The sequence below is a fragment of the Condylura cristata genome, unplaced genomic scaffold, assembly GCF_000260355.1.
Source record: "Condylura cristata isolate star-nosed mole 26May11 unplaced genomic scaffold, ConCri1.0 scaffold00006, whole genome shotgun sequence".
Taxonomy (NCBI): domain Eukaryota; kingdom Metazoa; phylum Chordata; class Mammalia; order Eulipotyphla; family Talpidae; genus Condylura; species Condylura cristata.
This window is the reverse complement of record NW_004567107.1, coordinates 55482100-55505188: the sequence shown is the minus strand read 5'-3', so window position 1 is coordinate 55505188 and position 23089 is coordinate 55482100.

Here is a 23089-nt window from a genome sequence, read left to right as displayed (position 1 = left end):
GAAAGGTACTCAGGTCACTCCAAACTGAGGCTGCCAGTTGACTTTTCTTTTAAAACTCCTAACTTAAAAAAAGAAAGACAAAAATCACTGCTAAGAAGAGTAAGATCTCTAGCATCACTCCCTGCTCCTGCCCCTCCGAGTTCTGCATACATTTAAGGAGCGTGCCATTTCTATAGGAACACAGTTTCCCTGTCCTGAGACGCTCCCAGACAATATAACGGGGCATTTCTGGAATGTATTAAACGCAAGGAGAAATTGCTTCTCATTCCTGCTGCTTAATTCAGGTGGATGCTGGTCCCGTAGGTGTGTCACTACTTTTGCTGTTGCTCTTCTTGTGCTTGGGTGGAACTTGTCTAGAAGAGACAGTTTCTTGCCTCTTCAGAGAGGAAGCAGGAAATACCAAACTATATTCACTTAAAAACCTGTCAGGAACGAAGTGACATAATCTGATCCTTCACATTTTCCTCAAATTAAAACCCAAAAACTTAAGATGTGGGTTGTGGTTTAAGACATGAGTTCAGGATATGCCATTCTTTTCCTCTTCTCCATCTGTAACTCCTGGTTTCTCCCAGTGAAGCTTTTTTCTGGAAACCTTCCCAAACTCTACAATGTCCTTTTCTCTATTTTAATCTCAGCTTGTGCCTTCTCCTCTCACATTCATTACCACAGTCTGGAGTAGACGTCTCCTAAAATAAGTATGTCCTCATCTTTATGTGTCATCCATAGGTAAAAGCCAAAATTCCCAGGACATCCAACTCATGAAAGAGTCCACCAGGCCTTGAGATAAAGCAAGAAGATAATTTAAGATCTTGAACAGTGGGCCTCCCAGGCGGCACAAGGTGTTAAAGCACAGCACTATGAAGCTAGCCACAGCTACTGCAGCATGATTTCGATCCCTGACCAGGGAGGTGATTCGCATGGCACAGCAGACCTCTCCTGTCTTGCCTGCTGCTCCCCTCAGGCAATCTGCCTGTTCTATTCCCCACTCTGTCTCTGGTGAATCTCTCACCCACAACACCTCTGGCCTGCACCCAGTTCTTGTATGCATAAACAAGTAAATCTTTAAAAACTATATCTTGAACAGTGCTTCTCTAACTTTATTTGCCATTGACATGCCACTCTCAAGTGTTTGCCCTACCTGGGATCCTCCAAAACTCTTACTAATTGTCTTTAATTGGCACACAATTTTTTTTAAAGATTTATTTATTTATTCATACAGAACTGGGGTACAGGCCAGAGATGCAGAAGGTGAGAGGACTCACCAGAGACAGCGGGGAGCAGAACAGGCAGATCCACGAAGTACACCGCTGAGGGAGCAGCGGGCGATTCAGGAGAGGTCTGCTGCGCCATGTGGTCACCTCCAGGGCAGGCAGGGATCAAACTCACACAAAAGTGGCTTTAGCTTCTTAGTGCTGTGATTCAACCCGCTGCGCCACCAGGGAGGGCCTGGCACACAATTTTAATTTTAATTTTAATTTAAGGAAGAAACTTTTTGTCACTGCCATCAAGAAAAAGCTAGTATTTTTTCTTAGTCACTACAAATTCATAAAAATCAAAATAAATTGTTTCCCACCCTGCTCTGCTCTCAGCTTACAGCTCCCAGCAACGGCATCTGAGTAATCACCACACTGAGAATTTTGGCATGGACAAAGATTGTAGTTGAGAGCCAAAGGAAACAAACATACAAAGTCTGGCGTTGACGCAGAGTAGGCTACAGACCCCAAAGAGACCATATGGGGTCCTCAAGGGCTTCTCTCCTCCACCTACCTCCTTCATCAAAGATGCTCTTATTGGTAATTTCATAAATCCCCCTAAACCAAATTCTTCAGATAAAATAAATTTCAGTTGACGTTTTCTTCAAAGTTATCTTTGAAGTAGTTCCTAAATAAGAAAGTTTTCTTTCTTATTTAGGAACTACTATTTTTACCAGTATATAAAGTTACTCTTCATCCATGCCTACCAAAGGAAACAAAACTATTCCCCATTGTAAACGGGATCTTAAAAGTCTATGACCTCAAATTTTATTAAAATCCCCTGTGCATGCATAATGCTTTTAGATACAGATTTTGTTGTAGTTTTACATACATGATCTTAGTTCAACCTGCTTCCAAGTAGAAATAGTAACAGCAATCAAAAGAGCACTGATATAAAAATACTAACTTAGATAAACTTAAATTTTATATAATCTGCCCATAGGGGTTCAGGCGATTAGGATGGTACAGAAACTTTTGATAGTTAAATGGATAAGCAACAAGCAGTTTCCTTCACACAGATCAAACTAAGGGTGCTGAAAGCAAGTTATTTTGGAGGCAGATTTCCACGAATTGTCAATCACTCTCAGTAAACAGAAAATTACACCCATATATTCTAAGAAATCTCTCACTTTTCTTCTCACTGCAGAGAGCTACAGTGGTAATGTTCCTCTTTGAGGTGGTATGTATTAAGATACATGTGGCTTGATGTGAAAATGCTGGAGGATTTTTGTATTCTTTCTCAGTGTAGATGCACAAAGGCTCTTAGAAATATTTTGCAGAGATAAGTACTGGTTTGACACATATCCAGATAAGGAACAGACTGTTTTCTTATTAATATAGATCTATAGTGACATAACTACCTATTTTCAACAATATAGCTGTTCTCTTTTTACTCTTTTGCCAGAAACTTTCAACAATTACTGTTTTCCTAGTACTTTATAAGTAAAGCAGTTTTAGTTCTCCTTGCAAAAATTAATTAGCAGAGAAAATAATATTCTAATAAGTAAAAGGGTTCAATATGGATGTAAATAACTTGTATTGTGCAAAATAGAAATGGTTTGTAATGATAGTAATCTTTAATGTCATGCCAAATTACTATAAACTTTCACATTTATGCTTGCAATTTAAGACTTTCATATTCATTATCTCCTTTCAGTTTCATGAAATAAGATGGTAATATTACCTTCAATTTAACCACGAAGAAATAGAAACTTAGAAAGGTTGGGTGATTTTCCCAAAGTTACATAGCATAGTAGTTCCTGAGGAAAATCCTACCACACTATCTTCTGGTCAAATGAAATGATCAAATTTTGGTGTTTCTTTATAATATAGAATCATCTTATAAGCCAAATTGTCCTGTTCCCTTGGCATCATTTGGACACAGCTCAAAGAAAAATAATCCTGTACCTTCCAAAACATGGTCTAGATTGTGCTATAAATAATCACTGGGTAAATTCACCCATTTTACTAATGACAAAAGTAATGCTGAAAGAGCTTAAGTTATATGTGCAGAGGTCACAAAGGCAAAAATAATTAGAGAGGAGAAGGATTCTGTTCCTAGAAAATTGCAGAGTTGATGTATTTGCACCTGTCCAGTACCCCTCAAGTGAAGTTTTAGGGCTGCAGGATCATTTTCCAGCCAGTCGAACTAAGTAAGAGAACTAAGACAGTCTTTACGCAAACTGAAAACATTTTAAGTTGTTTACTAAGTATACATTTTTCTAAGAGAATCCATCAAACAATTAAGAATTTATAATGGCCTCAGAGGGTTGCAACCACTCTAAAAGGAGCAAAATTATCCACACTTGTAACTGTGGGGAAGATCTGAGTATTTACAACTCGAATTTAATTCTATTTGGATAACAATGTGCTTTTGTACACACATTTGTTTCTCATCTGCCTGCATACCTCAGGATTCTTGTCAAACCCTCCAATTGCTGGGCATGTAACAGCCCTCTTTCAGACTGATGTACAATGCCCTCAGCAGTGTATTTCAGGGGATCGGCCTGTTCTGCTCCCTGTTTTTTTCTAGTGAATCCTCTCCCTCCCGGCACTTCTGGCCTATACCCCAGTTCTTATAAACAAAAATAAATAAATAAATAATATTGTTTAATAGTTTGGGACTACAAATACTGTCAAATTGTATCTGAGAAACAAAAGTAAATGATACTGACTAGAAATAACTATTCACTTTTGTAATACCTAGACCATTATTGGGTGTCTGGTAAATACTTGTGAAGCTGAACCCAGTAGTCACAAAACTGATTCAAAAGCAACATTCTGGCAGAGCATGTAGAAATGCATAGGTGCACAATGGATAGCTGAAAATGGAGGAAACTTATGGTAGAGTCAAAGAAATAGAAGAGGATTTAGAAATGGTTACATCCCATGAGAAACTGAGGCCCAAAGAGATGGGCCTAAAATCACAAAGATATCCCATGGCAAGAGTGAGTCATGAAGTGATGATGCCAGATTTCTTGAATAATCCTACAACATTGATGCTTGGAAATACTATTTTTAAACTAAGATCACACTCTCAAATATTTGGTTCCATTTTTAGGTACATGTGCAGCACGGCACTCTTCTGCAGACCCTTTAAAAGTGCTGATAGTCCTAAGCTTGGTCTGAATCAAAAGACCTTGGTGCTCATCCAATTTTTAGCTAGTCACTTGATAGTGAGTCACTTTGCCTTAATGGTTATTAGTCTCCAGAACTGTAAAATGAAGAGGCCAGATGTAAATGCTGGATTGCAATGGACAAAAAAGAAAAGAAAAAAATCAAACTGACTTATATCTTGTAACAGAGGAGTCCAGAAGTAGGTATGCTTCAGGCGTGGCTTTATCCATGGGCTTGTAATCTTCTCCCATCCATCTGCCACATTCCTCTATATGAGCTCTGCTCTCAGGCCCAATGTGTTACAAGATGGCTGCCAGCTACTCTAAGCCAATACACTCTGAAAATCAGGCAAAATCAACAGCTACACTGGACAACATACATTTTAGGACACTTACATGTGCTTTGATTTCTGGTTACATGAGTTCCTATTATTATCTACTTTAGGTTATGACCACCTTGATAAAACTTATTACCTGCCTACGCAGGCATGTGTCATACTCCCACTGCCAAGATTGTGACTAGTAACTGGCATTTCAACATGAACCCCACAGTTCACCTCTGTGTCACTCTAGATTTCCTCAATGATTACATGTTGCCCTGTCTTTGGACATAACCTTCCCTCTCTCTGAGATACCCTTAGTCTTCCTTATTTTTCTGAAAAACACTCAACTAAAACAAATACCTTACCCTGGGAAATCTTCCCTGATGACAGCCCATCCCTCAAGTGAAATCTACCACTCAATTTTACTCAGACCTTCCTAATTACCTCAACTGGAATATGTATCATATTTACCTATTTACCTCAACTGGAATATGTACCATATTGTGTAGGATTCATTTGTTTAAAATATCTTCTCAAAGGACCACTGGTGTTTGGAGGGCAGGAACCATGCCTTATTCTTCTTTGTGTTTTCAGAGCCAAATACTATGCCTGAAACATAGAAATCAATCAATAAATTGTAATGAATAGATCAGTGAACTTCAATTTCTCTGAACTAGTAAATTATGGACTCACCTTATCACCTAAAACAGAATTAAAAATACTGCATCTCCCTCTCAAACCCCACTCTTACCCTCTGATAAGACAAATGTTTATTTGATTTCACAAAATGAATGGGATTCCATCACGACTAGATCTGAGGCACCTGGGCATTAAAGAGTATGCTCACCATATCAATAGTCTCACATATCCCACTGTCCTAGGAGCTCTTTGATGAAAACACTAGAATGCTTTTAATGGAGTGTGCTGAAGTACAATTTGTGTTATTTATCAATATTCCTTAGCTATGACTGTTAATTTAAAAAAGAGCCGATGTGCTTTGGGAACCTGTTAATTACCAATATTCCTATTTGTCCTCTATTATCCATGGACTAGTCAGGAGGTTATTATTCCACAGGAGTACAAGGTGTAACGCCTTGCTTTAGGAAGCTTGCAGGACAAAGCTAGGGGGCAAGGCTGTCACATTCCATACCCAACCTATATTCCAAATCATTATTTTTATGTAGGAAGAATTAAATATTTTTAAATATGAAAGAGGGGTCTCCCTGGTGATAAAAGGTGTTGTCTCACACTATGAAGCTATCCGCAATCACTGCAGCATGAGTTTGATCCCCAGCAAGGAAGGTGACCCCATGGCCTAGGAGACCTCTCCTGTCTCACACTCTGCTCCCTCAACAGAGTATTTCAGTCGATCTGCCTTTGCTGCTCCCTACTCTGCTCTGATGAACCCTCTCACCTCCCTCACCTCAGGCATACACCCCAGCTTATGTATGCATAAATAAATAAAAATAAATCTTTTTTAATTTCAGAAAGAGCCTAGAAAAAGAATAGAAAATTAGCATGCAATGAGGACATTCAGGCATTTCCTTTGTTCTGGTTACAAGAATGTATAAATTAACTTCTGATGACATCTACAGCTACCAGCAAGGAAGATCAAAGCAGAGGCCCTGAGGTCATTTCCATGAGTCACTGTAAGCTAGTAAAAGTTAATCCTGATAGGCTACACTACTTGGGTGTCACTACTGCTTTTTAGAGCTCATTTAATAGACTGACCACCATTTTACTGCACATCTTGGAACTTAACAATGAAGCTAAGTTTTCTATCTCAACTTGATGATGTTTCACTTGTTTGACTCACAGCCCATGACTTTGGAAAAACAAATAAACAAATAAATTCAGAAGGCACATATCCCTGTTTACCAAAAGACCTCATTCAGTATTGCAATACTAATGTTATTGTCATCGGCAAGCCACTTAGAGACCACACACTACACCACCGGAAAGGAATTCAGTAGAGGCCTCTTAAGAGTTACACCCTCACACTCTTGCTATAAAATTTTCATCTTTTAGGTTCCTTGAGTGATCTGTGCTCTCTCTCAAATTCAGGCTTGATGCCCACTGGCCCATCTGCCTTGAATACCCTTCTCCCACTGCCTTCCTGATCCCCCAACTCCATCTAGTCGAGTTTTCTTTCCTTTCAGCTCACAGTTTTCTAATGGTCTCACCCAGGACCTCCTGGATTGGATTATAGCATCCTGAATGTTTCCTTCCCTAACACTTATCATGCCTATCTGTCATGTTTCCTTTCTCTGACTGATTGCAAAGTTCACCTAAGCCTGGACTCTTTCTGTCTTATTCACAGTTGTAAACAGAAAAGCAGGAGCTTGGAGTAGTCTGATTAAATTTGGGGAGGATGAAGAGAAAGTTTTCCTTAAATATATACAAATAGCTGAAAAGAATATCTGGAAAAGAAAGACATGAAAAGAGAACTAACATTTTAATATATAGTAATTCTTTCTATGTGCTACACACTGGACCATAACTTGCTTGGGGTTATAAAGACTAACAAATCTTGGTACTGATAAACTAGTTATTGTCTTATCTGGTCTGAGTCAGAAAAGCAGACACTGATAAGCTGGAAGGGTATTTGGGCTCCTAAATGGGAAAAGGGACATGAAAGAAAGGTGAACTGAAGTTAAAGGGCAGACTTTGAACACTTGCCAGTTTCTCTGACTCCTTTTACATCCTTCACCTGCACTCCAACATACAGACTATTTTCAGACATTTTTTGTAACTGAATCTGGAGTATAAAGGCTTATTTCTTAAGATGTAGAAGCATATTTTGAGTTCTTTTTTTTTCTGCATCACTGAATCCTTCAAAAAGCAGTTTAGTAGAAGACCTCTCTGATGACAGGATTTAAATCTCAGTGTTATCAATGCAATGGCTTGAGTATGACCTGACACAGCAGATCCCTCCTGTCTTGCTGTTGCTCCCCTCAGCAGTGTATTTCGGTAGATCTACCTTTGCTGCTCCCCACTCTGTCTCTGATGAAGACACCCAGCACCTCTAGCCTACACGCCAGTTCATGTATGCATAAAAAAATAAATATAAATTTTTAAAGCACTTCAATCAACAGGCATTATGGAACCCTTGCTATGTGGCTAGCACTGAGCTAATCACTGTAGACCATATACTTTAAAAGAGGTGCTTTCTTCTGCCTTCAAATCTCAGCTCTCTGCAATCTTCCAAGAAACACAGTTGTTGGTGTATGTGTTGATCTTTCATTTTCCTACTAAATCAGCACTCTGTAATCACAATAGCACATTTGGATGCTGGGAAATATCAGGAAGCGGAGATAGTTGCTCGAATGACTCAACCCAGCTCATATTCTCTGAAACCACCCCATTTCTTTGACATTCCCCCTCCTCTAACCACACTGCTTGGCAGCACCACTAAGCACTAAGATGACAATGATTAAGTCCAGTCTCCTGAAGGAAAAAACACAACATTCCAACTCTACTTCTTTACCAAAAAATCATCCAAGTCTGCTAGCCTTTATCAGAGTAGAAGTATACATGTGGAATTCTACAAAGAACATGAACATACTAAATGTACATAAAAAATTTTCACTGGTGTACAAAAACAGAAAAAGAGGATGATCAAAATTTTTGCTTACCCTTGGCAATTAGGATTTTTCTTCTAGAAGCTTTTTCTGGAGGGGAGACTGTAACAAAATTCCTCTACCCCAAATTGTTATGCCACAATAGGAGTGCCCCCATGGACTTGGAGTGATGTGATAAAAGGTAAAGATATTCTCAAGAATAAAGAAATTCTCAACAAGCCAGGAGAGTAGCATTACCGAGGCAGAAAATATAAGTTGAATATAAATTTTAAACAAGTTAATGTTTATTTAGTAAATGTCACGTCTCCATCACTGAAATACCACTAATGTTGAAAACATAAAGGAATTGGGGGATGCTTCACATGGATAAAATTAGAAAACTGGAGCAAATTCAGTATGACCTTTCAGAAAGAGAAGGTACTGGGAGTAAACAGCCTAGCAGGAGAGCAATTAAAGCCTCAAAACACTCTAATGATCATTCAAAGTACTATCTAGGGGGTACTCCCAAGACAGAGTTTCTTTATGAGCCAAAAAAAAAAAAAAATGGCCCTTACACCCAAAATAAGGAGATAAGGCTACAAACAGACGTGGATTATAAAGAATACATCGAGCCCTCCCTGGTGTTGCAACAGGTTGAAGCGCAGTACTCTGAAGCTATTCACAGCCACTGTAGCACAAGTTCGATTTCTAGCCAGGGAAGTGACCCACATGGTGCAGCAGACCTCTCTTGTCTTGCCTGCTGTTTCCCTCAACAGTGTATTTCAGTACATCTGCCTGCTCTGCTCCCCACTCTGTTTCTGGTGAACCTTCTCATCCCTCACACTGTGGGCCTGTACCTCAGTTCTTGTATGCATAAATAAAAAATAACTCTTAGGGGGAAAAAAAAGAATACGTCATGGAAAGCCATTACTGAGGAACAGCAACATACACCAAAGTTTTTTTTTTTTTTCTACCAAGGTTGAATTATATCTTACTAAAAATAAGGTGTGTACCTCTTACTAGGTGACTAAGACTGGTGTACTGTACTAAGGCCATTACTTCAAAGCAAGTGGTTTCTAAACAATCTCCATGGCCCAGCATGAAAGGAACAAAATGCTGTCAGTAGAAAAGTGTTGATAAAACGAATGAAGCTAAGGAACTAATTTGGGAGCTCTCCAATAAACAACCTATTCCATCTAGACCTGCTTTGTACCTCTCAAGAAACATAAAAATGCAAGTTAAGGGCCCTCCCTGGTGACACAGCAGATTAGAGAGCAGTTCTGTGAAGCTGGTCGCAGCCACTTCAGTGTGAGTTCAATCCCTGGCCCCAAAGGTGACCCACATGGCACAACAGACCTCTCCTGTTTCGCCTGCTACTTCTCTCAACAGTGTACTTTGTCAGGCTCCCTGTTCTGTTCCCCACTTTGTCTCTGGTGAATCCTCTCACCAACTTTGCACCTCTGGTTTGTACCCCAGTTCTGCATGTATAAACAAAATCTTTTCTAAAAATGTTTAAATAAATAAAAACACAAGTTTAAAAATTGGAAATAAAAGAATGCCTTTTATTGGTTAGCATCATACCTGCCTCAGCCATGAAAATCTAAAACACTTTGGATATTGTAAATATCCATTTCTCAAAGCTTTGTATCATTTACCTATGTATCCCTTCTTGTCAAAGCATCGAGCGGTACTTACATGATTAAACTGTATTGGCAACCTTGGCTTAGAGCATGTCAGTCAGCTCAGATCTGCAAAGAAGCCAGTACCTGGAGGCGTCCTCAAGACTGGAACAAAGAGCTTGGTGGGTGGCCTAGAAACTAACAGGGTGTCTGGGCTTTGTAATAGAAAGAGAGATGAAACTTCTGGCCATGAGAAGCTGGTGAAGGAGAGACTCAAACTTCAGGGAAAAATGCCAGTCCACATCAAGACTACATAATCATAAGAGAGAACTGGCCCCCGTGCCAGCCTAACTGCTATAAAGAATCTTGGCTTTGTCAAAGGGAAACTTCTTTTTTTATCCAGGGAATGCATTACAGACACACGTGAGCACAACAAGGAATACATCAAAGGTGTGGTAACAATAAAACTCAGCACATGTATAGTGACTGCAGTTGTTAAAGTGCTTTCCCACAAATGATTGAGTTGAAACTTCACAACTCCACGGATGGAAGAAAGGCAGATACTGGTTATCATTACTACCCTGCCCACCTTTCAAACTGATGGTAACGTTACAGACAAATGTTAAATGAAAACTATCCTGCATGTGGCCACTCCAAACATCATGAGGTCACCCCAGAGGGAAGCAGCCCAACCCCAATCCTGCACACAGGAAGGACCCCGTGTTCAGTTCTTTCATGACCCTAGTCACTAAGCACTGGGCCCACCCACAAATCACTACATCATATCCCATCTCAGATCCTCAGACATTTTTGTGCATAAATAACTTAATTTTTAGAATGCCTGTGGTCAATTAATTCCAATTTAGGCTTCCGTTTCTATAATCCTTACATACCAAAAAAAGTTAACTTATCTCCCCTGTTCTTAACCCCATAAGACTATATTTCCTCTTCTTGACTTTTCTCCTCGAGCCACTATGGAATATTATTTCTGTAAAAAAACAGGATACACATAATCACAAGGCCCTACATTATGCTGTGCATTTCACCTCCCACAGAACTATAGGGAGGGGTGGTAATCCTTTGGTTACTTAGAATGACCACACTTCTGCCCCCGTACACATGTCACCTGATTCTATCACCATGTAAGGTTTATGTTTCTGCCATCTACTGACCTTCAGGTCATATTACTTAAGACATAAAACTCTTCTCAATCCCAACTTCAGCCATTATTTTATTTTTTTAAAGATTTATTTATGCATACAAGAACTGGGGTACAGGCCAGCGGTGTGGGGCAGAGACAGAATGGGGAACAGAACAGGCAGATCAACCAAAATATACTGCTGAGGGGAGGAGTGGGTGAGACAGGAGAGGTCTGCTGCACCATGTGAGTCACCTCCCTGGTCAGAGATTGAACTCATGCTGCAGTAGCTGTGGATAGCTTCACAGTGCTGGACTGTAAACCCACTGTGCCACGATTTTAAATAACTTCTATGTCTTATAGGACATCCACACAATACTGTCAATCTACTGTTGCCTGAGCTCAAATACACAATACCAAGCCTTACTTTCACACCCCACCCCACACTGCTTTCTGAACTTTGTCATCACCAAGAATAGTTCCATACCCCAAAACCTAATTTCAAACCTCCCATCCTCCCACTCTTCTCACCTCCCCTTTATGCCCACGGGACTCTCGTTCGCACACAACTGCTTCTCAAACTCAATGATTCCTCCTACTCTTGTTTCTTCATTTTTTTTTCACAGTTCACCAGCCTTTCCCTGAAAGACTACATACAAGTAGTTGCCAATTGGGACTACTCACCACCAATATCAATGCATGTTTACCCATATTGCATTCATCTGGCAAACTCCCAGTACACACTCGCTGCTATCCTGGTACCTAAAACACTGATCACTCCTAAGTAAAATGTTACAGCTTCTGCAGTTATTAACAAAAAACACTTGGCCTCTGATCTTAAGACTTCAATCCATTTCTTCAGTTCTTTCACTTAATCAGTTCTCCCTCCTACTTCCTTACTGGTTACTTTAAGCTTATACATCTCTATTGCAGAACTCTGCCAAAGAGGGACTTTTTTACTCTAAATGCGCAACATAACCTTCTTCATTGAAAAATAAAATTGATGTTCAGAGAGGAAGAGAGGAAGGAGGAAGTGAAATATCATAAAAGTGAAATTTTTTGAAGGATCTTTTATCTACTCTCTCCACGAAATCATTTCAGAGTTTTTCCGGGTTCACACATTCAGCTCATTTATTTCCTGATTTTTAGAATCCCCCTATAGTTTCAATTACCTTCTTCATATAAAAGAATTTGAAATTCCTGCTATTGTTTCAGACCCCACTCTCCTATGTGCCATTAAAACTTCAACTCAACAGTTCCATTTTTATATCTGGAAAGTTCCTCAAATTACATTCAATATTTATCTCTCTCTGTCTCCCTCTGTTTGTCTGTATGTCTCTGTCTCTCTCATACCCAAGCATAAACACACACACACACACACATTGCTTCGCTTCTCTCCTCCTCTGTAAAAGCTTTCATAAGATAAACCTGGTAGTCATCCCTTCCTCCCCCTTCTACCTCACTTAGATCATCAACAACTTATCACTTTATCTCTTAACCTTCTATCAAATACTATCACTTCAAATAATTGAACAATAAGTATTCAAATATTGAACAACAATCTTGTTCAAATAAGGAAACTAACACTATGAAAGACATTGCACAATGTCACACAATTAGTAATAAGTGGAGCTAACTCATACTCTCATTTACTTTCAATACACATACTGCATTTCAGAGTGAGTTTGATCCCCTGCCAGGGAGATGATCCACATGGCGCTGCAGACCTCTCCTGACCAGCCTGCTGCTCCTCTCAGCAGTGTACTTCAGCGATCCTTCAGCAGTCTGCCTGTTCTGCTCCCCACTCTGTCTCTGGTGAAGCTTCTCACCACCCCTGCACCTCTGGCCAGTACCCCAGTTCTGTATGAATGAATGAATGCATAAACAAATAAATAAATAAATCTTAAAAAAAAAAAGAAAGAAAAGAAACAGAAGACACAGGAAATGGGAAGCGATTCCCTGCGCAAGACTGGAAGAATTAACTTTGCTAAAATGGGCAATCTTATCCAAGTAACATACAATTCAATGCAACCCCTAGGAAAAATACTTTCTAGTAATATAGTGGAAAATGGTCATTCTCAGAAAACAAAGTTTTTAAATGTCCACCTTTTTGTAAAGACTAACAACAACAACAAAAACAGAGTAATATGGCAAATCTCCCCTACTCCATGCCTTCACTGCCTAACTCCTGAGCCATTTTAAAAACCACTTAGACTAAGCTTTCCTCAGATCTCAAGTATGGACTCAAGTATGGAAAGAACAAGTTGCAAGATCTTTGATATCCCTCAACTTCACACTGAAAAGCTAAAATAGACTGACTCTCCTGATTCAAGTCTGGGGTGAGAAGTAAGTTACACAATAATTCTTAAATGCCCTTGCTTCACAGTATTATGTAGTGATCTCTCTTACACTGAGAAGGAAGAATATGGTAGAGAGAAGTCATCTGGAAGATAGTTCTGGAAAAGAGATGGAGAATGAGGAGAGCAGAAAAACAGTTATCAGTGGTATATAGATAGTCAGTGTCAAAGCTTTAAGAACCAAATAGAATTTCCACAAGCCTCATGATCAAGAATTATTTGCCAAGCTGCTATGGGCAACATGCTATAAAAAAAAAAAAAAAAAAACAGCTGTGACATTAGGCAAAAGCATTAATCTTTATGGTTTTCTATCTCCCTGCTTCTGTTTTGCACTATGTTGTATCATAATTGTCTTCTATTTACTCCTTTATGATAAATAGCAATTCAGAACACAGATCCTCACATTTGCTAAAACTTTAGGCCCTTACAGATATTGTAGATAGGCAAATAGTTTAATTAGGATAGTCATTGTTTTCATTTTCAGGAGCCAGATGTAATATATAATAACTGTGTAATCATCCAACTGGTTGTTTTATGTTAAGATTCCTATTCCCTATACTCTAGCTCATATTTAGAATGAGAAATGTTTTTCATGATTATTGTGAATGCCCAGCAGTGGACTACAGAAGCACAAGTAATCAACCTGACCTCCCTTTGCCACTAACATTTTCTCACAATACAAAAAATTCTAATAACCTCCTTTTCTTAATGGTGGCGCCAGTTCAACCACAATCTGGAAGGTATTGGTTTTCTTAAGTACAACGTAGAACCATCAGAATAACAAAACAGCATAAAGAAAAATGACAGTATGGAGCCTTGTGGTGCATAGATTTGTTGATCATACAAGAACCTGAAAGGGGGAAACCCCCCAAAAGATTAGTCACTTCATTTTATGTTACAGAATTCAATTCAGGTTAACAAAGCCTTTGCTAACAAGAGATGGGAGAATGGCAGTATTCACTTGCTCTGGACTGAATAAACAAATGTGGAGTTTGTGTGCTGACTAATGTCCTGGGATAAAGCAGGCAGTCAGCCAAATTCTAGGCGTTTTGATGAAAAGGCAGTAAGCCCACACTTTTCTTCATGGAAAGTGCTCTGTGGGAGTTTTAATGTACAGAAGGGCAGTTGGGGCCTTCAACTTACCCTAAAAATTCACCCATATTCAGTGACAGGGAATGCTCAGTGCTTCTGTAAATGAAAAGCTAGATCAAGGGGTAGAAGCTGAATTCCTTCTTCTTGGAAAGTGTTAAATATGTCATTCATTGCCTTTTGAGACATGTGTTATCACGTTCCCTTTTTAAATTCTACATTACCCTGCAAGTGTAGAGTTAGGCCACCAAAATGTGACTTTGGTTCTATATTCCCACTTATTCATTCATTTCATTCACCAAGCATCTACTAAATGCTTCAGACACTATGTAGCCATCAGGTTCTAGGAGTAAAACAGTGAATGAGTCCCTGCCCCTCCGCTTGGAATGCCCCTGGGCCAAACTTGACAACATCAAGAGTACTGGAAAACTGATAGAATTTCATCATTTAATTTTATATTCCCTGCCACTGAACATGGTGAATTTTTAGAGTAAGTTGAAGGTTCTGGGTACCTTTGTGGACATTAATACTCCCAAGGAATACTTTCCATGAAGATTTGTTTCGTGGGTAAGGCAACAGGCTCTTCAATTAAGATCCTAATGTAAGTTTACAGTAAAGTCAAAAATAAGAAAAAGGGATTTCTCTTTATCTGGCCACTAGGATTCCCCACCATGCTGTGAAGACCATAATTATCACTTAACCCTACCCTGAAATAGATTTTACTACCAACTAAACATTCAGGGCTAAATTTCACAGCTTCTTAACAAACTCAAGAAAAGCTTCTCAGCAGCAGAGGATACAGCCTCCTTTAACCCTATACAGCTGGCTTACCTACTCATATCAGAAATGTATATGGTGTAGGCAGGCTAAAAACAAAATCCCTGGAATGAGTCAACATGAATCTAATATAAACTAGAAAAAGAAAGTTCACTGTGAGAAATAACGCTGCATTTTTACCTTTAGATTGCCTTTGTTTTTGGCCATTTAAATCTTCTCTGTACATATTTTTAAAATGATATGTAACAAGTATATCATAAATTCAGCCTTTAAAAAATGTACCATTCAGCGGTCTATACTATACGTAAAAAGCTGAGCCACCATCACAGCCATGTAGTTCCAGAATATTTTTATTACCCTGAAAAAGGAACCTCCTACCCATTATCAGTCAGTCTCTGTTCCTACCTTCCTTTGACCTTTGGAAACCAATAATCTACTTTATGTCTCTGGATTTTCCTACTCTAGACATTTGATATAAATGATAATACATGATTTTCAAAAATTCACTGTAGTAATGACACACAAGGAGAATTTTCTGAGCTTTCATAAAAACCTGCTATCTTCCTTGAAATACAGTGTCTTCTTAAGTACTATTCACTTACATTGAAACTTTCTCACTTCCCACATGAAGATCTAATTTCCAAGACTGAATAACACCTCTCAATAATGGTAGACACCTGCCAAACTGCTTATTTAAAGAATTAGCTTTAAGAGGTATGCTCTGTAACTGACTTTAAATGGAAAGTCGGGTAGATTAGAAAATTCTTTGACAAAAAAAAAAAAAAAACTGTTGGGCCCTCCATGGTGGCACAGTAGGTTAAAGCACAGCATCAAGAAGCTAAAGCCTCTTCAGCATGAGTTCAATCCCTGCCCTGGAAGTGACCCACATGGCACAGCAGACCTCTCTTGACCCGCCCGCTGCTCCCTTCAACAGTGTACTTCGTTGATCTGCCTGTACTGCTCCCCACTCTGTCTTTGATGAATCCTCTCACTGCCCCTGCACCTCTGGCCTGTACACCCCAGTTCCGTGTGCATAAATAAATAAATCTTAAAAAAAAAAAAACTGCCAGGCCCTCCCTAGTGGCGCAGCGTGTTAGGATGCAGCACTGCAAGCTAGCTGCAGCTGCTTCAGTGCGAGTTCAATCCCCGCCCCGGAGGGGACCCACATGGCACAGCAGACCTCTCCTGAACTGCCCGCTGCTCTCCTCAGTAGTGTACTTCAGCGATCTGCCTGTTGTGTTCCCCATTCTGTCTCTGGTGAAGCTTCTCACCACCCCTGCACCTCTGGCTTCTACCCCAGTTTTGTATGAATAAGTAAATAAATCTTTTAAAAAAAAATAACTGTCAAGGAATCAGGAGCTTATGAAAATAAGATTTTCGCATCCATTGCTAAGTTTAACATATTTAGGTTGGTCCTGTGAACACATCTACTTAAGAATAAAGCTATTAGTCATGTGAATATAGTTACTTAAGATATGTTCAAAATCAAAAATTTGGAAAGGCAGCAAAACTCCTATTTAGTTACTATGAAGAGGGGAGAGTGTGAAAGAGAGAGTTGTACAAATTAGAAGAGACAGAAAAGCTGGGAATAGCATCTACTGATAAGTAGGTAGCAGCCATCACCCACAAAAACTCAACTTGACCAGCAGCACAATGTTTGCCTTGAGGGAACAAGATGCAGCACACAGCCCACAAAACCAGAGGAAGGCCTGCACAGGAAGTGAAGAGGAAGGTGCACTCGGGGCTATGGACTTCAGAACAGGATGAAGTCAGTCCATGTGAGGTTCACAAAAACCAACAAGGCAATACAAGCATCAAAGTGTTTCCTTGAGTCATTAACTCAGGACCACATCCTGATTTCGAAGCCCATGGATGAAAAAGCTGTGTCCAGTGGAGCTGTTTTAAAACCTCTCTGCAATTGTTTTTCAGAGATAACCAGAACCCTCAGGGTCCCAGAACCCTCTGTGTCCCAAATCCCACTGAGGTGAGCAACTGGGCAGAAGGTGACAGATTTCCCAGCAAAAATAAGGCAAGCAGCTTGACTTAACAAGTAACATAAAGAGCTTCCCTAGACAGTGCCAGAGAATTACATGCCAAAAGCCTGAGGTGGTTATTAGAAAATGGTTACCGCCTCCAATTGTCTGACTACAGTCTCTTCCTCGCCAAACGGCTACAGAATATTAGAATGTAGCCAAAGCAATCACCACCACTCCCTGAGGAAACATTCACAGATTCACCATGAGCTCTTGCTAACATCCCTGCTGTTTGTTGCAAAGCCTCCAGACAGGGCAATGACAGCAATTCCCGTTGTCAAGTAAGGAGAAATTGCCAAATGGGATATAACTTTTTTTTAGATTTTTTTTTTTTTTACAGATTTATTTGTGCATACAGAACTGGGGTACAGGCCAGAGGCTCAGGGGCGGTGAGAGGCTTCACCAGAGACAGAGTGGGGAGCAGAACAGGCATATCTACGAAGTTCACTGCTGAGGGGAGCAGCGGGCGGGTCAGGAGAGGTCTGCCACGCCATGTGGTCACCTCCGGGGCAGGCGGGAATCGAACTCATCCGGAAGCGGCTTTAAGCTTCAAGTTGCAGCTCTATGTTCTCTTTTCATTGAATTATAAACTAGAAATTGTGTAACCCATCTCACAGGGCTTTACAGAAAGTCATAGAAGAAAAGAAATGAGCAAAATGTTATAGGCGATATGTTCATATACACATACTTAAATGTGTATGAGTGTACACTTTTTTTTTAAAGATTTATTTATTTATGCATGCAGAACTGGGTTACAGGCCAGAGGTGCGAGGGGTGAGAAGATTCACCAGAGACAGAGCAGGGAGCAGAACAGGCAGATTAAGGAAGTACACTGGTGAAGGGAGCAGCGGGCCAGACAGGAGAGGTTTGCCGCGCCTTGCCGTGGGTCACCATGCTGGCCAAGGACCAAACTCTTGCTGCAGTGGCTGCTATAGCTTCATAGTGCTGTGCTTTCATCTATTGCACCAAGGAGGGACCACATCTTTTTTTTAATGCCTCCATTTTCAGAAAATCGAAGTTCAATTTGGCAGGGATCTGGCCAAGTTAAGCGATAGGGATGACTGGGTATTTTGGAACAAAAATACTTTCATTGCTTTTATAGGAAAAGATGGTTGTCTAAGTTGCTCAGACTATTTTTCTTCTCCAACTTCTTGTCATAGAATCTTTCAAGGCTATTTTTCATAATTCCTAGGCTTCCAGTGGCAAAATATTTTAAAGAAAAAAATAATGGTTACTGATTATTAAATGTTCCCATATACAGACGAATCTGTGAAATACTTCACGGATATTATTTTTCAACTTCTTCCTACATTATGCTTAAGTTTATGAGTAAACTTACCACTTGAACTGATATTAAAACTCAGGTTTGTTCTGTCTTGAGGGCTCTTGCTCCTAATCAGAGCCGTTCTTATTTTGTAAAGGAAACCATGTTCTCCTTTGTTCCTACTTAAAACTTCAGCATTTGCTTTGCTGGAGAAATCTGCCCTGGTTCCTGACTAGTCTGTGGAGATAGCTGGCCTCCAGCAAGGCCCTGTGTCTCCTGTATAAGTGGGGATGGTTCCACAGTGGGGGAGTTGGGTGAGGACAGACCAAAGGGCAAAGAACTTTCACCAGCTCAAAAAGTCCCTATGGGACTTACACTCAATTTTGAAGGACTGTATTACTTGAAAAAATGTCACAGAGTTTGCTGTGTAGACAGAACCAGAGGGGCTTTTCCTTTATATCTGGTCATTCCGTTTAGACCAAAACTATTCTTCAGATGTGGCAATGAGCTGTTCAAAAATTTTATTCAAATAAGTTTAATGATTTAATGGTTATTGTTTTCTATATCTCACCATTTACCTCAGATGGTTTCTTCAGGATTAGATACATTCCAAGTATTTCCCAATTTTGTCCTAGAAAGCTAGTGCTAACTCAGGAACATATGTGCTTTACCATATGCTTAAAACTTTATAGAAGTACCACATAATGCATCAGCCTAGTTATTAGATGTTATTTAGAAACACTGGGATGTTAACAATAACACATTTGGAATTAAGAGGGACAGTAATGATTAAACAGACACTAATTGTTGAACTCTTACAGAACAGAAAGAGTACTGCACTTTTTACATAAATTACTGCATTTGTATTATGGCATATCCTTATGAGGTAAACACTGATAGTATGCTCTTTCAAATTAGAAAGCTATGCTTGTCATCAATATTTACCATTGTCAAAATAGTCATCAAAATGACAAAACAAGATTCTGCAGGAGCAAAACTAATGAAACATTTTCACATATCTACTCCTCCAGTCCCAACTTTTTCAATATTCTCCCAAATACTATATTTCATCACCCAAAGTGATACTAAAATCCATTCATTGCGTAAATTTGTGATTTAGTATACCCCATGAAATTACTCCAAAAAGGGAGGAAAATCAACAATAAAACCTTAAAAGAAACAGACATTTACCCTTCAAAGACTTGAAAGCGAATTATGGATCCAAGAGAAGAGTATATGTAAATTATAAAGGTGACTGTAAAATGAAAAACCTAGGACCGTAATACCAGACTAATTACATAAACAAACTACCGTGCAATTCAACAGAAATTTTCCCACTACAGTTATACAAAAGAGAGAGACTTTTGTTAAGAAATGCAAGATCACAGCAGTTAACCAATACAGTGAAGAGTTTTGAGCTGCTTCCTGATTGATGTCCAGTTTCTTCCCTCCTAGGGCCAGCTGCAGCTGAGAAATTTCATACCAGTATCAACTTCATAAGCAAACACAGTCAGAGGTAATGAAGTTTGTACAGAAGATATTTGCAGGATGACAGTGACAAGCTAACTGTTGATGGAATCCAGCTCTAAAATACACCCAATTACTTACATCATCCTTGAGGTTTCCAATTTAATATTTTCTCATCCCATGTCTAACCAGAGAAGCTGGATTTCAAAAATCTCCTTAAAGGGAAACTATTTGGGAGGAATTATATAGTAAAGCCCCATTTCTACTTTTTTTTGCCATTAATTACCTATGTTTTACAACATATTCTCCTCAATAGAGACAGTGTGCATCATAAAATGACAGAATGAATTTGCATAGTACTATATACTTTAGCCACAACAGTCATAATAATTCCTATAATACATTTGAGCATCTGTGAGATAGTGGAGTGTTATACAGTGTCCTACTCATTTTGTACTTTTTACTTGGTTAACCCACCACAATGATAAGTTCTATAGCTCACCAGTTCTTTGATTCATGGAGTTACTACAACAGTGGTAAAAAGGATTTCTTCCATTCCCAAGTCAAAGTGAAATGTCAGAAATAAGTGCTTCTTTCTCAACATGTTACCAGCAATCTCTCTAAGTTACCCGAATTCCCCTCTAAAATCTGTGAAGAGGAAATATTTATATCAGAATATAAATGGATGCAAAATAACCAGTGTCTCCTTTAAACCTAGTTGCTGCAGCAACATACATACGCATAATTCTGGGCTTGTGAAAAGCTGGTAGATATGGAGCAAAAATGAGAAGAGAGGGCCTCCCTGGTGGCGCAAGAGGTTAAAGTGCAGCACTATGAAGCTGTCCACAGCCACTGTAGCACACGTTCAATCCCCAGCCAGAGGAACAGCAGACCGCTCTTTTCTCCCCCATTGCTCCCCTCAGCAGTGCATTCCAGTGACCTGCCTGTGTTGCTCCCCACTCTGTCTCTGGTGAATCCTCTCACCTTACCTCTGGCCTGTATCGCAGTTCTTGTATGCACAGATAAATAAATCTTTGTTTTAAAATGAGAAGGAAAGGGGAAGACAGGAGAGAGGAAGGGAAGGTATATAAAGCTCCTAGCATGTGACACATAAGACATACTGAGAACACGTTTTTCTTGAGTTGCTGCTCTCATCTATCAACTGTAGAATAGAAAAATCATAGTAATTTTAGGTAGCTTTAAGTTCCTGGCCTTCCATTTGCTAAAGCAAAATTTATCAAGAAGAATAGAAGCTCTTCAGCAAAGATGACAGTTTTCTCAAGAGACATGCACTGACCAGGTTGTCCTAAACTGTTTTCCTATGTGCTAAGTTCAGTGCTAATGAGATCACAGCCTACTAAGCATTTAATAGACAATGAATTAAATTTCATTTTTAAAGATTTATTTATTTAAACATACAGAACTGGGGTACAGACCAGAGGTGCAGGAGTGGGGAACAGAATCAGAGTCAGAGTCAGAGTGAGGCACAGAACAGGCAGATTGACGAAATACACTGCTGAGGGGAGCAGCAGGTGAGACAGGAGAGGTCTGCTACACCTTGTGGGTCACTTCCCTGGCTGGGAATCAAACTCTTGCTGATGTGGCTGCAGCTAGTTTCATAGTGTTGCACCACCAGGGAGGGCCTAACGAATTTATTTTAAAACTCAATGTGTGATACTGAAGTATTGTATGAATGTATAAAATCTTGCTCAATGAATGTGCATGCCGATTTATGAGAACTGAGTTTGGAACACAGTTTTAGCAATTTACATCATGGTAGAATTTTATAGTGTTTTATCTTCACGTACTGCTGAATCTATATGGTTAACAGCAATATTTTAGCGAAGAATACAACCTCTATAGATCCACTTTTTGATCTGCACTATGGCAAAGAGTAGGGGCTGCCTGTGTCCCTTACAAATTCCTCCATTAAAACCACAGCTACTATCAGCACCCAAACATTTCTGTTCCCACAACCTAGGCCACTATTTAAGCATTGGCAATTAGATACAAATTGACCAGTGAAGCTAAGTAACTTGCACATTTAATGAGATAGTACTGTGTATTTGCATAATTCATGAATTCCTGGCCAAAAACAAGCTGTCACTGTGAGTGTGATGACTCTAGATTAGATTACCAAAGAGTTTGAATCCCTCTGGGACCATTAAACTTTTAAACAGATTCAAAATAGTGATTCTTCTACTAGATTAGGTGAGATAGCGTTGAGTCCTATATATAAAAAACTTTCAGGAGATAGTAGCTACTGCATGTAAGAATATAAATGCTTCATTTTCACATTGTAATAATATTTCCACTTCTTTATTTTTTTAAATCTACATTTTCCCCTTTACATTCTTAATATTAATTCATTGTTTGTGTCTGTAAACTCTCTTGAAAGTCTGTGTAAAGGGGAACTATATATTAAGAAGAAAACAGAGAGTTGGGAAGAGCAAAGTAGAGAGAGGGCAGCGGCAGCATGAACTAAGGTAAAGGACTGAAGGGGTCTTGGTGGCACATGAGGTTGTTTTTCTTTAAAGATTTTATTTATTTATGTACACAGGCTGGGGTATAGGCCAGAGGTGCAGGGAGTGAGAGGATTCACCAGAGACAGAGTGGGGGAGCAGAACAGGCTGATTGACGAGGTACACTGCTGGGGGAGCAGCGGGTGAGACAGGAGAGGTCTGCTGCACCATGTGGGTCACCTCCCTGGGCAGGAATCGAACTCACGCTGAAGCTGCTGTGGCTAGCTTCATAGTGCTGTGCTTTAACCCACTGCACCACCAGGGAGGGCCACACATGTGGTATGTTAACAGTGCCTGAAGTGAGTGATCCTATACCTTTAAATCATAGTCAATGTGAACCAATGTCACTCAGTAAGTATATTCTTTCTTTCAAGAAAGACTTTCTAAAATAAATGTTAATCTGGTAAAATGTCTGTGTAGTGAAGGCTCATTTGAACTCATTGACTTGCATACAGAGCAGTGTTCTCAGAGAAGGGCCAAGAGGTTGGTGTGAAGATTCTAATGATTTTGCCTCCCATGTTCTTTTCCCAGATGAAAAACTATGGCTTCAATATTCCTACTCTAACTGACT